The following is an 18518-nucleotide window of genomic DNA, read 5'->3' on the forward strand; positions in this document are numbered from 1 at the left end:
AAGGTATTGCTCACTTAAGTCTATGGAAAAACTTTGGAGCTAAGATTCGTTAACCCTAACCCAACCCTAAAAAATGAACAAAAAATACCTTTTGGAAGGTTGCGCGCCCAACTGCCAATTGGGAACAAAGCAAACGAAAAAGAGTTGTACATTTGGTACCTGATCGCGTTACTTTGGTATGAAATGTTGTTGACAGTTATTTCTTTCGTTATACCCAATCTGAGGTAGGATACCTCTTCAGGTCAAATGTTTCCTTTATATTCTCACATGTGCAGGTCCACACAAATTAGATCTTGTCACGTCTACCTAATCATATTTCAATAAATCCAAAGTAGAAATACCTGAGATATGGGATTACATTATGGGTACCACAATTAGTAATTTTTAGTCTTTATAGTCAATTCTAAGGATATACAAACTTTTTTAGTTGGTGTTATGTTGCTATAAGTTTTTTAACTTAATTGATACATTTGGTTTGCTAATGCTTGTTAACATTTTTTTAAATATACACACATGATACAGGATATAATCTTTTTCTACATTTTCTGAGTTTGTAAAGTCAAAATTTCGTAAAACATACCGCACAAAAATTCTAGCTGTTTTAATTATTCAAAATTTTCATTACAACCAGAAGCGCTACCTCTGAAAACAGCTTTAAAAAATACCAGTTTTCAAAAATATTTAAAAAATATTTTCCATAGAAAAAAATCATCAAACCATTTCTAAGCCCCAAATCTTTAAGAAAAATTTGGTTTTGTTCCTTAAGGAAAAATCGTGTCGAGTAGTGTTATCATTGTTTAATTTCCATGAATTCCTAAACATTAAATGCCTTGAGTAAGCAATGAAAAGCGCGCGGTTCTGCTAACTTCATATATATGTATATTGTAAGGTTGCAGGCAAAAATATAGATTGCCTGTACAAAATTGTGAACCACCCTGCTGTTACATATATACAAAAAAGCTTAACTAGAATATTTTACGTGCGAGAGCAGCTCATGTGCAAAGCTTTTATCTCCACAAGCTTAGCTCGTTACGGTCATGATGCAATTATCAGGGGTGCCACAGAAATCACTAGTGAAATGGGAAACCGCGCAGAGGATTTCCGCTTAAAAATTTCCGGCATGCCACATTGTGCCACAGCATTGTCACAAACCAAATTCGAACTAAGGCTTGACACCTTTCAAGATTAAATTCAAATTGGGTTCATTTTGCAGTTTTATTGATTTTATCATATCAAAATAATTGGTTGTTATTTTTTCGTTTATGATATAAAATAATTGATATTTCAAAGCTGCACTTTTATAATTTCAAAGCAAAAAACATCCCATATCGTGCGAGTCAAACAAAACTATGTACTCGGCAACTCCAGCAGTTGTCTGGCAACTCTCCGTGCATTGCAGCAATCAGCTGTTAAAAAAAACCAGACATCTGAATTTTACGGTAAACTTAATTAAAATACTCCGATGATCCTATTGGGCTTTGAGGTGGCTCAGAGGGGGTCTAGCTGGGGCCACCGGACGGGTCGCGGGTTGCGGATAGCGAACGGCCTACCCCTGGGGGTAGGTCAACTGTGAATAAGCGGGCAAACCAAAGAGAAGCAACTAAGTTGGCTCTGAAGGGGAGTACCGAAAAAAGCAGTCCCGGACAGCCAGCGGGTGTTCGCGAAGCAGCAACACTGACGATGCGCTTGTGGTGCCGCCTCTCATCAAGTAGCTCACACACTCCCATCCCAACACATACCTACCCACATCCCAACCCCAACACTCACCTTACACCGGGCCGGACTAAGGTGTCATTCGACCGGTGCTAAGAGTCAGCCTGGCTGGGGGCCCGTTATAAAAACAAGCCCAGTCGCGAACGGAGAGCTCAGGGACTTGGCAGCCCCCTGTTCTAATTATGCCTTACCCGGGTAAAGTGGAGCTCTGCCGGGGTGGACTGTTCCCCTTCTCTGCAGCTCGTAGGAATCATATGGATAAATACGTAAATACTAATAAAAACAAAAACAAAAATGAGAAAAGCACTCCCCAAATGCCGGCTGGGAGAAATCCCAAGAGGGAGAAGGCAGCGGCCCAAAGGCCTGGCCCGATCCGCTTAGATGCAGGAAAGACCTGCACGGTGGAAGACGCGGGTATGAACCCGGGTGGGTCCCATCCCAAATCTGGGATTGGTGGAAAGTCAACAACCAAAACTGATACCATGGAAGGGCAGCTAAGCAATATTCGGCTGCCCAACCATCCGGTGAAGCTGCGGGTGATGGCTTGCCATCAACCAGTGTCCAAGCCAAAAAATTTAGTTATGCCGAAAAGAGGAGTGCTGGGCACATACTCCGTCGGCAGAACGCCAGCACAGAAGTCAGTCCAACAGCAGACTGGCTGAAAAAGGTGGAATGGGCCTCGGCGGTGCTGCCCAACTTCGGTGTGGAGCCACAGAAGGTGGCTGCACAACCGAAAAGGCAGCGGTCGCAAGAGACGCCTGGACCGGCCGCAAAGCGCTCCAGAGTCCTACAAAATGTATCCTTCGCGCAGATTGCCGCGGAGGGGAAAATACCCAGAAGCCAATGGAAGTGGGTGGAAGTGGCACTGGCCGACCGCTGCTTCGAGCTACTCGAGAAAGATCCCGGGCCACCTCCAGTCTGCAAAGACATGGGATGGTTCCAGGGGAGCATTAAAGTGATAGCCTGCGAAGATGAGCGCTCCGTGAAGCTATACAAAGCTGCGGTGGCGCAAATCGGAGAAGCCTACGCTGGGGCGAAGCTCGTCGCTGTTGACTGGAGCGAGGTGCCCAGCAGACCAAGAGCTCGTATATGGGTGCCGGCAACTTTTAAGGAGCCCGAACGGATCCTCAAGATTTTGCAGAGATGCAACCCAGCACTGCCAACCTCAGGCTGGAAGGTGGTCAAAGTTGAGGCATCAAAAGGCCCCACTAACCAGGCAGAGATAATCCTGAATAAGGAGTCACTAGCCCAGATCGAGGCAGCCAAGGGAGAGCTCAACTTCGGGTTCAGCTCGGTGACCATGAAGCTCTACAAGTCGGATGCAGTGGCCGAGGCGCGCCCTGTCAACAGCCCAGTTGAGCGGGACGTTGCCTCGGAGATCGAGGCACCCGACGTAGACCCGGAGCCGGCCCTGAAGAGCTACTCCTCGGAGACGGAGCTGATGCTCGAATTTGAGGCGTTGTGTCGTGACGAGATTCTCGACGACTCTGACGCCGACATAACAGTGGTGGACAGTAACTCTAATGAAGTCTCTGAGGCTTCTGCAGATAAATCTCCACCACTGTAAAGCAGCATCCGCTGCCCTGATACTCCGCTTAGTCGCGAGCGGAGGGGACATAGTCCTAATCCAAGAGCCTTGGGTGGTAGGAGGCAAGGTCTGTGGATTAGCGACGAAGCTGATTGTAGCCCAAACTGAAGGTAAAATTAGAACCTGCATACTAGCAAGAAAGCACCTAAATATCTTTCTGCTCCACAATTTTAGCAATGGCGACAACATGGCGGCTAGCCTAGAGCTACAGGGGACACGCCTGAACCTGGTGTCGTCCTACATGGCTCACGAGGAAAGCGATCCTCCCAGTGACCTCGTTCGCAAGATAGCCAGCGACAGCGAAAGGTCGGACACAAGCCTAATAATTGGCTGCGATGTAAGGGGTGAGTCACTTTTCACCTTCATCCTAAACTCTAACCTAGTCATTGGTAATCGGGGTAATGACCCCACTTTCATTATAAAAAAACCGTCAAGAGGTTATCGACCTCACTCTATTGTCTCACAAACTGTCAGACATAATGAAGAGTTGGAGAGTCCTAGAGGACCACTCCTTCTCCGACCACAGGTAACCTACTAACTATATTAACCCCAGGAAAGCCAACTGGGATATATATAGTGCAAAAATGGAGGAATTTTGCTCCGAAATTGAAGATACGTCAGAAGCCGCAAGGCTACGCAAGATCCTGTCAAAAACATCCCCCTCGGTGGGATATCTCAAGAGAATAGATGGTACGTGGACAAACTCTAGTGAGGACTCCCTACATATTCTACTCGATACTCATTTTCCTGGGTGTACGACCATCGAGCCGGCAGACACCCCAAGTGAAGGCCCGGAAACCTCGATGGTGCACATCCTCACAAAACGGAATATTAGCTGGGCAGTAAACAGCTTTAAATCCTTCAAATCGCCTGGCCCGGACCAAGTCATTCCGGCTCAGTTACAAAAAGCCGGGGACATGGCCATCAACTGGCTGTAAAGTATCTTCAGAAAGATACTTACAGTGGGAAAAATCCCCCGCGCTTGGCTCAAGGCTAAAATAGTCTTTATCCCCAAAGCAGGGAAACTCTCACACACAACCCCAAAAGACTTCAGACCAATAAGTCTATCGTCCTTTCTTCTCAAAACCTTTGAGAGACTAGTCGGGCTGCAGCTGAGAACAACCATAAATCCGCAGTGGCTGTCAGGCGCACAACATGCCTACCGGAAAGGTAAATCTACGGTAACGGCACTCCATGAAGTAATCTCGGCGGTGGAGAAGTCCATAAACGTCAAAGAATACTCTCTAATATCCTTCCTCGACATCGAGGGAGCTTTTAACAACGTCATACCGGGAGCCATCACGGAGGCCCTGACTGACCTGGGAGTGGACCATCACTTGGTTATGCTCATTGATCAATTTCTCACATGCAGGACGGTGACATCATCAATGGGATCGTCCACTCAATCAAGGTTTGTCAACAGAGGCACCCCGCAAGGTGGTGTCCTGTCTCCCCTTCTATGGAACATAGCAGTCAACAAGATTCTGTGTGACCTGGAAGGGGAGGGCTGCAAAGTGGTAGCATACGCGGACGACGTTGCCTTATCTTCTCGGGAAAATTCCCTCAAAAACTTTGCGATCTAATGACCGCAAAGCTCGCGCGACTCTCAGAATGGACAGAGTCGCGTGGACTGGGAGTTAATCCCTCTTAAACGGAACTTGTGTTGTTTACAACCAAATACAAATACTACTCTACGGAGTCGCAGTGTGGTGGCCTGCCCTATCGAAAAGGACCATCACTAAACAACTGGGCAAGGTGCAGCGCACCGCAGCCCTATGCATCAGTGGAGCTCTGAGCACCACACCAACGGATGCGCTAAAAGCTATCCTATGCCTGCAGAGCCTTGACCTTGCAGGTAAGGTCGGAGGTGGAATCTACTCCGACTCAGGTCGGAGGAGGAATCTACTCCGAACAGCTTAACATAAGACACTCTTTCAGGCTCCCAGATCACTGCAGTGTCTTCCAAACGGAAGTCATAGCGATCAGGGAAGCTGAGCTGCCTTCAGGAACGTGCCCCTACGGAAACTCATATAAATATTTAAACTGATAGCCAAGCTGCGATCAAATCGCTGAATGCGATAACATCAAGCTCTGCTACCGTGGCAAACTGTCGCAAATCCCTCCATGAGATGACTTTTCAGTTTTTTATCAGCCTAATATGGGTCCCGCGCCACCAGGACATTGAATACAACTGTATAGCAGACGAGCTGGCCAGAACTGGTACAACAATCACCCTTCTCCACGATAAGGAGGATATTCGTACGCCAATGGCCACCTGCAAGCTCAAAATAAAAGAACATTTTAAGCGACTAATAAATGACAGATGGCAAACAGTGCCACTATGTCGCATAACTCGGCATACTTGGCCTAACATTACTAGGAAGCGCACCGATGAGCTTTGCAAACTCAGTAGGAATAGGTGCAGCTCAGTCATACGCTCCCTTACGGGACATTGGCTAATAGGCACCCATGCAAACAGGCTGGGTGCCCCCTATAACGACTTCTGTCGGAGCTGTAGAGATGAGGCCGAGGAGGAGACTGTGGAACATCTGTTCTGCTCCTGTCCGGCTCTCAGTAGAAGGAGACTTCAATACTTAGGCGCACCTTTCCTAATTGACATTTCAGACATGTCTACAATCAGTCCCAGACGGATCGCAAGCTTCATAAGGGCATCCGGATGGGACAATGGATAACACAGTGTCTCACGAGGGAAGAGGGAACGATCTATGCGGTATCACAATGGGCCGAAACCGGCCTAGGTGTGTCGGGTCTCTAACGATCCCGACAACCGCCTCAACCTAACCTAACCTAATTAAAATACTTTTACCGAGACTGTTGGCCATCGAATAACTACGGAGGCAACATATTATAATAAAAACCATGCATCGCAGGCTTCTCAGATGCGCATCGGAATCGTTTTTGCGTTTAGACGATACATATGTGGTTTTTGTGATTGTTTTCTCAAACAACTGCTAATTTAGTTCATTACAATTACCAGTTTTTGGTATAATGATCGCTATGCTTCTATTTGTGCTGCCATGGGTCTGCACTTAGCCGAACTGGGGTTTTTGACATAAATGAAATGTAGAGGTGGAAAAACATCGAAGCTACTATCGATGCATCGTTGTTTCTAAAATTTTTATAATCATCGATATTTTTTGGCGACATATATCCTGCCATTACTTTTTCTAGCAGAATATATGTCGCTAAATTCTGGGCGGAGATATGACGCCAAACTCCGCGAGGAGATATGTATGTCGTTTCAAAATCTCCTTGCGGAGATATGTCGTTAGGGCCTGCCAGGAGATATGTCGCCCTGAGATATGTCGCTATGCCCATCCTACGAGTCAGAGAGGATGTTCAGCAAGGGTGGGCAAATTATTTCCGTATATATATATGCGTATGTATATGTATGTATATTGTATGTATATGTATGTATATATGCGTATGTATATATGCGACGGCAGAAAGGTTCGAGAGATTGCAAAGGCATGAAAGTGCTGGACCAGATCATGACCATTGCGAAGGCATGTTAGGGTAGACGGACCGAATTGCCCGTGCCCTACGCGATGCTACGAAATAGAGAGCGAGGGAGTGTTCGAGAGAACGAGAGAGCTGATAGATCGAGAGAGTGATGTAGCGAGATAGTAAAGTAAAGTGGAAAGGTACGAGTCGAAGAGACGAAAGAACGGTTGCATAAGCTATTAGATTGAGTATTTATAAGCGGATACAATATTTATATGCAGTGGGCAATGCAAATAGCAAGCAAAGGTGAAATTACGTTATTTTGCGCCACTGGCTATTATTCGAGGAATTTGTTGGGGAATTTGAAGCTGGGAAGCCAGACATATACCTATATATTTTTGTGAATGGATTTAGGAACTCTTGATCTCAAATGAAATAAAACTGTTATTATGTATAATTTTAATCATGTTCTTGCAGTTTACTATGTTTGATATTTTTTTAATCTTGCAAAACATCGATTTTTTTCACTAAAACATCGATGTCTCCAAACATCGATGTTTTTCCACCTCTAATACAATGGCAAAAATGTGTAGAAATGGTTGGTTAGTTCTGTTTTGACGTTTTGAAGTGATGCCACATGATAGAAGTACAAATTTCTCCAAATGTTTTCACAGTTTGCACAAAAAGTATGCACACGTTTGACGTAAAGGAAGTTTTACTTCAATGAGCTATATTTTGTCTTAATTAAAGAACAACAGATTGCTTTCAATATAATTAATATTAAATATCTTGCTCCGAAATCAGCTAAAAAAAATTGTAACTTCGAAAGTCCGAATCGCCCTAGGTGGCCCCCTCGGACTGCAGCGTATTGAGCGCGGAATCTTTAAGTGAAAATTCAGTCAGCGGATTGGATAGTGATTTACTAAAATGCTTATTTTATTAACTTAACACGTATAATGTTAAATTATTTTACATCTAACATGTAGATTATACATGTACCATTTAGATTCTACATGGGGGGGAGCAACTGAAGATTAATTTTTCATTCTGGCTATAATTATGATCCGATCTAATTCAGATTCGGCAATCTGGTAGATATGGGCATTCTCTACGATACTGCGTTTTAGTTAGTTTTATAGTATCTTTAAAAATGTGGCTGCCACAGATTTTCGTTCTTTGTGCGGGTGGAAGGGGGTGGGCGAAATTTTGAAATACACTTGTAGCAGTGTGATATCACATGAGTCTGGAAACCAAATTTGGTTGCCCTAGCTCTTATTATAGTCTCTGAAATCTAGGCGCTCAACAAGACGGACAGACAGACAGACGGACAGACAGGCATGGCTATATCGATTCGGCTATTGACGCTGATCAAGAATATACATACTTTATGGCGTCGGAAACGTTTCCTTCTCTGCGTTACACACATCCACTTTAACTACAAATCTAATATACCCCTTAACTCTTTTTTGAGTACGGGTATAATAAATATATTTAGGCATTAAAATTAGGACAAACATAAATATTAAAATTCATGCATAATTAATAGGAATTAATAATTAAACCATTCGGCTAAGATTTCTAAAAGAGTGGTCTTAAAAGTAAAAGAGGTCTTAATGTTTCAATGGAAGGGTATTAGTAAAATACTAATATACTCCATCTCTTCAGCAGTTTTTTTTTTGTCAGCGTGCCCTTTGGCCCAACGACACCTGTAGCTGTTTAAACGTCTGTAAGTAGAAACACATATATACCCATACACTCCAGTTCATAAAAATAGCATCTAACACAATGAGACATAGGCATTATTACCATTTTAAAAATTAATTATTAATAACCACCATCGCTTCATATTTAATGTTAATTCATTTCATTGATTCATTCTTATAAAACTATTAGTATAATGGTTTTGTTATTCATTGTTATTGTCATTCATAATATGATTATATTTTTGGATTATATTTTGGTCATTATTTTGAAATCATACGTTATACATTAGCCCCACATACACATATATGCATTAAGAATAAGGTTTAATGTATGTAATGTAATGTAATGTCATATTCATATGTTATTCTACAGGTTGGGTGGGTCAAGAGGGAAGAGCAGTAACAGCTTGCTCTTCATAGTCAGTAGTGGACCTTAAGTTCCGTCTGGGTTTGTAGTTCCGAACCAAGTTTCCCGTAAATCTGTCTACGATTTTGTTAGGAGTTCTTTTAGCAGCACAATACAACCGATTTTCCCTGAGCCAGGCCGGCTTCTCCTTAGTAGACAGAGATTGCTGACGATACGACACTTCCTGTGTCCGTTACAATATTCAAGTAATAGGCATAAAAGGGTTCCCTGACTGCACCATGTGTTTTCTTAGAACTTACGTGTAACAAGATATGTGGGAATAAACCAGTTGAATAGGCGTATACGCGTAGCTATGGACACTTTTTTAAAGTGGTCGAGTGGGTATTTGTTGATGCAAAGCGCGTGATGAGCGCGTTTTTGGATCACGAGGAAGTCCGCTTCTCTATTCCTGTTGACCGCGTGTCGAGTCTAGTTTTAATCGCTAAGAGTTGTACGTGCGCGTTGCTTTGAGGTTCGCTAAGTCATCTTCTTGTCGAAACTCCACGTTAATTGAGCCGCTCTTGCTCTTCGATATTCTCCCTCTTGTTATTATCAATATTTTTTGGTGCTGCCACCTCGTCAACCATCGGCAGTATTTTTCTAATGCACTAACGCATTCAGTGGCGGGTTTATTTCTTTATCGACTCTGATTTCTTATAATTACTTTTAGTTACTTATCGACTATAATAGCCTGTTTACACTACGGTTAAGTTATTGAGTTATTGCGTTTTGGGCAAAACTCAGTTTTTTTAAAAATAGGTTTAGCATAGAATTCTAGTGGTGGCAAAAAGATCCAAGGATGGATCTAGGTGGACCGGTGCTTTGGGTGGTGGCTGATCTCGCCACGTAACAGCATGCGCTGAAATCACAAACTGTTTGGATCTAATTTATAGCTGCATTAATTAGCTTTTCAAAATGGAATAGTCCATGAAAACCACATTTAAGATACTTCAGTTATGTGAAAAAAGGCGCTCTGAAAACAACTTAAACAAAATACCAAACTTAAAAAATTATTACAAAAAAATTCTGCCAAAGAAAAAAGATAATATTTCTTTAAAAAAAGATTTAAAACTCAAAGACGTGGGGTTGGAGTTGGGAACCAACTCGATGTCTTCAATATATTCTGCAAAGTGTTCAATGTTAAATATAAAAAGATTCAGCTTTTGTTCGGTTTCCATAGCGTAAGCGTCGTTATTATTCATATTGATGCCTTCCTTAATAGTGTCGACGACATTGTTTAAGTTACTAATCTGAAGTGTGTTTTGGGCTAGAGTTTTAATTTTCTGTTCAATTTTTAGTTTACCGTCTTCGTCGAGTTTCCCGAAAAGGTCATAAATACCTTTTCAGAACCTACAAAATTGATGAGTCCTCGTTTGCTACGTTTAGTAACACGTACGCAATTCATTTTTCGCTTCAGTTTTTCAATTAAATAATTAATTTGTGGATTTGTTGAATTGTTCATATCATTTTAGAAGGCCATTAACTGTTTGTTTCATTTTTTTTTAATATTTACTGTGAAGGTAGGATAGGTAACTTATTCAAACAGAATGAATCCTTGATTATTTTTAATTGGATTGATTTCTATCATTCATCATATTGTCAATCCGTTGATTGTGAAGTGTCGGCTGCCTGCAAATATTTACTATAATTAGTTTTCTTTTTCTTTTAAACTTTTTTCTTGTAATGAGTAACCTGTCCCCTGTTATTTTCCTTGTAATGATTTCATCTAACTGATCTATTTTTCCTGTTTTTAGAATGAATTTTTGGATTTGTCCACGTGTCCGTGTCCTTGTCTATATTTTGTGTCAATTTCGCAGTCATTTCGCTTTTCATTTAGTATGTTAATTTTTGTTCTTTTATTAGTTACGTATTGTATGTGTTCCTGCATAGAGTAGTATAATAGCTCTAGTCTGTCCAGTTGTATTGTGTCTAGTATTGTGGTTGTAAATGTATAGCATTTGCATGCTATTGATCACCAATACTCCGAACAAAAACACAAAAACCAATAAGGGAACAGTGCAAACTCGAAGAAAAGACAATAACAAAATCATAACAAAAGTCGGGTTAACACCAATCAGAAAAGAGACAAAACCGGTTTTTGCTGGACGCATCGGATGCACACAAAGTTGTTTGCATGTGTTGGGCTTTCGGTATGCTGGTACACAGCACAATCTGTGTATGGATACAAGAATTGGTTTCCTATGCTGGGAGCAATTACAAAAGCAAAAGAGCTGGCGGAGCAATGGGCCTGGGCACCTCTGATGTATAGTATGGTTTCGAGTCTAGTTTCTTTGTTTTAATTTTTTTTCATTTCTGATTCTAATTTTTTCATTGATGGTTTTGTGAAATAATGCAAATAATAATGTGAAGGCGTTCTGTGTCTGATATTCCTGTTTTACTGTTAGTGATAGCTAGTTGTATTTTTTCTGTTTCTTACCAACTTTTTAAAGAGTTAGTTTTTTGATAGACTGGAAAATAGTGGGTTTCTTTAAAAAGATACCTGGATGAAGAAACTTAACGTGTTCATTAGGCTGAGCCAAAATTTGACAAAAAAATTAGTTTTTTGTTTTTCTAAGCGGACATCCCCCAATTCCGTTCTTTGTTATTCAATAAAATTATACATTTTTTTCAAATTTTTACATTTAAGTTTGGGGGTTGCTATCACGAAAAGAAAATACACTTTTTTAGTTAAATATACATTAAAAAAAAATTAAATTCGTCGGTTTTTTCAAATAATATTGAAACTTAGAAACTATTTCATATTGATAATAAGGTATTTTTAATTTCTTTTTTTTAGTTACTGTTAAAAATTTAACGATTGGTGAAAATCAATAATTCAGCTTAGGTTGATATATTTAGTTAACTTGTTCGCAAAAACTTGAGCAGGTTTTCTACTGCCAATAATGACGATATAAATGGTATCAATATATATACAATAGATTTCACCAATTACACTACTCGACAAAATCGAACTTTTTTTTTCCTCAAGGATCCAAACCGACTTTTTCTGATAGATATGGGGATTTAAAATTTTTTAAAGAATTATGGTTTTTTTTCTATGGCAGAACTTTTTTTTGAAGAATTTTTTAAGTCTGGTATTTTTTTTTAAAGCTTTTTTCAGAGGTTTCAGAGCGCTTGTTTTTTTCATATAACTGTAGTATCTTACGTCTGGTTGTAAAGAACTTTGCTACTTTGAAAAGATAATTAAAACAGCTAGCTTAAGCCCAAACACTTTGTGATTACAGCTTACCGTCTGGGAAATATAAAGCATTGAAATGCAAAAATTATGATTTTTGTGCGGTATTTTTTACGAAATTTTGACTTTAAAAACTCAGGAAAAGTCGAAAAAAAATTATATCCTGTGTCCTCTATTTTTTTGTGTATAGGTGCGTTAATTTGGCGTCGTTTAAGGTATCGCTCATTAAAATCTATGGAGAGACTTTGGAGCTAAAATTCGTTAACCAAACCTAAAAAATGGAAAAAATGAACAAAAAATACCTTTTGGAAGGTTGCGAGCCCAACTGCCCATTGGGAACAAAGGAGCGCGATCAGGTACCAAATGTACAACCCTTGTTCGTTTGCTTTGTTCCCAATTGGCAGTTGGGCCCGCCGCCTTCCAAAAGGTATTTTTTGTTCATTTTTTCCATTTTTTAGGTTTGGTTAACGAATCTTAGCTCCAAAGTTTTTCCATAGACTTAAGTGAGCAATACCTTAAACGACGCCAAATTAACGCACCTATACAAAAAAAAAGGGACACAGGATATAATTTTTTTCGACTTTTCCTGAGTTTTTAAAGTCAAAATTTCGTAAAAAATACTGCATAAAAATCATAATTTTTGCATTTCAATGCTTTATATTTCCCAGAGGTAAGCTGTAATCACAAAGTGTTTGGGCTTAAGCTAGCTGTTTTAATTATCTTTTCAAAGTAGCAAAGTTCTTTACAACCAGATGTAAGATACTACAGTTATATGAAAAAAACAAGCGCTACCTCTGAAAAAAGCTTTAAAAAAAAATACCAGTTTTCTAAAATTCTTCAAAAAAAAGTTCTGCCATAGAAAAAAAAAAAAAATATCATCAAACCATTTCTAAGCCCCAAATCTTTAAGAAAAAGTTCGTTTTGTTCCTTGAGGAAAAATCGTGTTGACTAGTGTTATCTAACTCAGTCAGCAAACAAATGTTGTTTGAATTTTCTTGATTAAAATTTTTTGTAAAATTCGGTAAAAAAAAATTAAAAAAAAAGAAAAATAAAAACATGTAAATTAAATCGAACATAACAAAACTAGGGGGTGTCCAGTTTAAATTTCAAAACAACATTTTTGGCCCAGCCTAGTGTTCATTGATCTTAAATTTGTTAAATTCTGAGTACGCCAATGTTGTAATTTGTAATAGGGTTCTTAAATATTTTTTAGCAAACCAGTGGTTTATGATCGCTTAGAATTTCAAAGGACGGGCGAAAATAGTTGGTTGCCCAAACAATAGCTGACAGTTCCTTTTCGATTGAACTGTAATTCTGTTCGTGATTATTAAAGGTTCTACTTGAGAAACTAATAGGCTTGCTCCTCTCGCTACACAGTATATAGTAGCAGAAAATAATGAAGTTAATATACAATTTAATGTAGTTAATAGGAGATAGTGACGTTATGAAGTCCCGCTACTGTATCGTAAACCTAGCAACATGTAGCTACAGGCCGCAGCATAGCCAATAAACAGTCGTAAAATTAACTTCGTTTTGGACGGTTTATTCTTTTGATATACTTCTATCACCGCCCACAGCTCTGGTCCATCCCGCTAATCCCCGCGTCTCAAGTCTAAGTAAAGACATAAGTAATTAATATCCACATCGTTTCTAAAATTCTACCTGGCGCCCGATCAGGGACCTTGGGATTAGTTTCGCTGTAAAACCAATCGTTTTTTCGACCAGAACGCTGTTTGCCAATTAAAGACGCGAAAAACCACTAATTCGACGAAAACTCCACACGACAGTTAGAAGGAAGATCACGGAAATCCACACTTGGAACACCACATTTAGAAGGAAGACCACCATTACCTACACCCGAAGCAGAACATGGACATTGAGTTGCCAACCCCCAGGGAAGTGGATTCATCCGAAGACCAGGTAACAATGCCAAAGCAAAAGCGACTAAAATAATAGCTTATAATATATTTTTACAATTATAATAATAATAATAATTATATTATTATAATAGCTTAATAATACTTATTGGCTTGGCATTGAACATTATACATATGTGCATGTACAGTCACCAACCTTTTGACTATTCGTAAGCTATTTATTTTACACAATTTATGCGTACTCTAAATATTGTTCTCATTGAACGTAGTCCATTTCATCAGTTTATCGTCGCCTTCTCTTAAGTAGTAGGTTCGTCGGATCTCTTCAATTGGAATTTAGAAGTTAGACACAGCCAATTTTTGTTATTAGGTTAATTAACATGTCTTAAGATCGTAGTGAAGAGATGTCAAGTGGGAGCGGAATGTGTGAAAGCACGAAGCTCACAAAATTGTATGTGAGGTTTGAGAAGATAAGCGAAGATATTGTAAGGTTCGGCAGCGACTAATAAATCCCTCAACCACACGTAAATTCCGACCCGTCGTTGTCCAATATAGAGAAGTTCAACCATCTCATATCATGCCTGTCCAATGAATCCTTGAAACCGTAAAGGCGTTCCAAATGTCAGATGACAACAATCGAAAGGCGTTAGAAAGTTTGAAGAGGGTGTTCGACAACAAGTGTTTAATATTCTATCAGACACTTGCCCAGTTATTTGAAATTCCTGCCGTAATCAAGCCTTCAGCGTCTTCTTTGCGATCAATTATACATACAGTGTCAGCCATTTTAGAGTCACTTTTATCGTTAGGAGGCGAGCGAGAGGTTGCTAACGCCATGATTATACATCTGGTGTTGTCTAAGGTGGACCCATATACGAAAACAAAATATGAGGAGCAGCTTAACTATGATGAGCTGCCTTGCTGGTCGGATTATGCAAAAAGGTTAAACCGGCGAGCCCCCGAGGGCGAGGGCCGAAAAGTCGATCGACCCCAAGTGCGTATATTGCGGCACCAACCATTCGATCGGAAACTGCCAGGGATTTGGGGCACATCCCCATTTCATGCAAATGGGGTACAAGCATCGTCCCATCCTGCGCAGGTGAAGCAGGCATCCAATGATCCCGAACATGTCATCCTTTCCACAGCAGTGGTAAAAGTTCGGGACGGGTTTGGCCAAGAGTGTTGTTGGATTCGTGCTCACAGGTAAATTTCATGACAGACAACCTTGCGCACGCGCTGAGGTTTGCAAGGGTCAACCGTTGCTTGACAGTAACATCTGTAGGCAAGTCAAGCTCGATGTCGAGGAGTGAAGTATCGACGGCAATATACTCCAGGTTAAAAAACCATTGTTTTTTAGGCGATTTCTGTGTTCTCAGAAGCATTACCAATATGCAGCCTAATATAAGTTTGCTCATTAAACAGTGGAAAATTCCTGCAAATGTGGAGTTCGCAGATCCAGCATTTCATCGAGCAGACTCGTTCTTCGATCTGTTGTGCACAGGCCAAATAAAGTTGGGTGAAGGGGCACCATTATTGCTAGCTTTTTCAAAGCCAATGTCTGCAATTTACCGACCGGAAGGTTTCAAATACCGTTTCCTTTTAAGACCGACCCAGTATCGTTGGTGTCGTCCTTCGAGGTCGCAAAACGTCGTTTCTTATCGCTAGAACGACGAACGTTAAGAGAGAGTGAGCTGATAGACATGTATCTCAGTTTCATGAAAGAATATATCGAGCTCGGCCATATGTCTCCGACAGACAACGCGACTCCGCCAGGACCACATTATTTTATACCACACCAGTGCGGCCTGAGGCCTGATAGCAGTTCCACCAAGCTTCGAGTCGTTTTTGACGAGTCGAGCAAGACCACAAATTGGCGGTCATTAAATGATTTACTTATGATGGGACCTACTATTCAGTGGGAACTATTTTTATCACTCGTTTGATTTCGGGTGAACCGTTATGCTTTAACGGGAAACGTTTCGAAAATGATGTAGGCAATTAGATGTGGCCGAAAAGGACCGGAATTTCCAACTCATCGTGTGGCGAGAACATCCCACCGATCAGTTGCAAGTATCTAGGTTGAATACAGTTACCTATGGTACGCCCGCAGCACCTTTCCTTGCCATTCGTTGTTTGAACGAGCTTGGTGTTCGCCACAGAGACACCTACAAGATGGGTTGAGGTGATCTGCAGTGATTTTTATGTAGATGACATGCTGACAGGAGCCGATGACATAGATTCGCTGAAATCGATTTGCGATCAGGTGTCTGAAATTCTTGGCTCCGGAGGGTTTCAGCTTTCGAAATGGTTTTCGAACCATCTAGAACTGATGGATGGAAACAATGAGGAGAAATCCATATCATTCAATGATGCCGATTCGTGCCACGAACGTCAAGGAAATGCGATCACCCCACGCAGCAAAATACAACCAATAGCATGAAAAAGTGCCGATCAATACGCTAAAGCAAAACCCGAGCCCGGCTCGGAGCAATGTCCCATACATTGCAGCACTGGCCCTATCAAGAAAGGGAAAACGCTATATATATCTGAGTTCTCCCTTTACTAAAGGAGTTCACTTGGAGTTCGCTAGCAGCTCACTTGAAGTTCGCCAGCAGTTCGCAAATCGGCAGTTAACTTTCGAGTTCGCTTTCGAGTCGATAGGCAGTCCATCAGACATAGTCAATTGGCAGTCGATCGGGAGTCCATCAGCAACAACACGTCGCAGTCAATCGGCATCAACCGCCGCGGCCCAACAAACAAACTATCTAAGTAGCCATATAATAACCCGACACAAATAAATAAAAATATTAAAACTCTAAAAGAACCAAAAGGGTTGTGAATAGCTAATCGTTCTCTTTCAGTTCCTGGCAAAGTTCCTGGTTCTTTCCCGATAATGTCCTCGTGAATTACAAATATCTTGTGACTCAGGACCCTGGACGGACTGATTCATAAATCAGCCTGAGATATGTCCTCACAAGTTCGCGTAGGGACTTTATAGGATTTTGAAGGAAAATTTCAAGATAACCGAAATCAGGGACTTCGTGGATTAAAGATCCACTGCCATCAAAAGGAAAATTGAAAAGACAAGCTAAACTCAACAATAATTCACGAACGTAATCAAGTCGCGAAAAGAATCGCGAAAGTACAAGCAGTGCCGATCCTAAAAGTGCAGAAAACAGAAAACCACCATGGAATATCACGATGAAGAACAACCAGAGGGGGCGTATCCTGCGGGACACTTTTCCAATCCAGGGGTCAGCACCGGCTGGATCCACAAACTTCGTCGGGACGAGCAAGAAGTCCTCGCCAAAGAATTCGGATTCGGCAGCGAAGGAACAGTCGATGAACACCGAAAGAAATTTGACGCACTCGTCGCCGGGCCACTCGCGCAAGAAGCCTGGGTTCGCGTAGGAGAGTTCGAGAGACACTATGCCAAACCAGCCTCACGTTCACGCTCCAAGTCACCACTGCCCACTACTCCTGGACCATCCGACACTCGCCAAATGGACCCCAAGACCAGATTACGAGTCCCCGCAGCCACCGAATACCGCACTCCTACAGCCCCGTTTCCAAGGCCCCTAGCTATAGAGACTCAGCCAGCGCCCGTACCGCGGATCGTTGAAGCGATCGACCGACCCATAGAATGGCACCACTACAACCACGCCGCACCAATGGCGGAACGAATCCGAAAATGGGGAATCCAGTTTGACGGCCAAGATGACCCTCTATCGTTCATTGAGCTGCTCGAAGAACGAGCGCTCTCGTATCGGGTGGACACCAACCAGCTGCCGCGGGTCATGACCGAACTTCTCACTGACCGTGCCAGTCGTTGGTTCCACACCAGCCGCCTACAAAGTTCCTCATGGGAAAATTTCCGCCAGGAATTCTTAACCTTCTTCTTGCCACCACGATATTTTGAACAATTGGAAGACCAGATCCGATCCCGCAAGTGGCGGGGGAACAGTTCAAAGATTTCCTCATCGGGATACGTGTGCTCATGCACCACGCCGGGTACGACGCAGCCAAGAAGCTAAATAGGATCTACGACAACGCCCTCCCAGCATACCAGATGTACGTGCGCCGCGACGAGCTGCAAGACTTGTCACAGCGGACCATTCCGACCACTCTCGCACCACCACGACACAGACACAGCCCCAGATACGCAAGGGCGGGTACAGAGCAGAGGAGCGGCGACTCCAATCGGACACCATTCCGGAAGCCCCATTGGGACTCGGCAGACTCACCAAAGAGACAGCCAAAAAACCAAGCCAGTACGGTAAATCTCGAGGTGGCACATCGCATGATCACGACCCCCATCGCCAACTCACGCACAGCCTGTCGCCGGTGTGGTGAAGCAGAGCCATCGATTGCTGTCGGCAGAACACTTCGGGAAATGACTCGCGTCCTCGACTGACACGTGATCAGCCGGGAACGACGTCTCCCCTGACCTACGAATAAAAACCCCGCTACACATGAGCGAGAACCGAATAGTGGCAATGGTAACCATAGGAGGGCATGCAACGGAAGCCACCGTCGACACAGGGGCATCCCGAAGCTTTATCAGTGAAAACCT

The 18518-nt window shown here is 42.0% G+C and overlaps 1 protein-coding gene across 12 annotated transcripts in view; it reads right to left on the reverse strand.

Annotated features, from left to right (window-relative positions):
- The window catches only part of LOC111076368 (mitochondrial basic amino acids transporter), a 211525-nt gene that overhangs the window by 42419 nt on the left and 150588 nt on the right, over positions 1 to 18518 (reverse strand). For 2 of the 12 annotated variants that reach the window (XR_002608024.2, XR_002608021.2), the window contains one exon: positions 10215 to 10504. The exons of 9 other annotated variants lie outside the window; for them this stretch is intronic. The gene's annotated coding sequence lies outside the window, so the exon portion shown is untranslated. Of the gene's footprint in view, positions 1 to 10178; positions 10505 to 18518 lie in introns of all 12 variants that reach the window. One more of the 12 variants, XR_002608022.2, reaches the window with a different exon arrangement.

This window comes from Drosophila obscura, unplaced genomic scaffold, assembly GCF_018151105.1.
Source record: "Drosophila obscura isolate BZ-5 IFL unplaced genomic scaffold, ASM1815110v1 contig_139, whole genome shotgun sequence".
NCBI lineage: Eukaryota > Metazoa > Arthropoda > Insecta > Diptera > Drosophilidae > Drosophila > Drosophila obscura.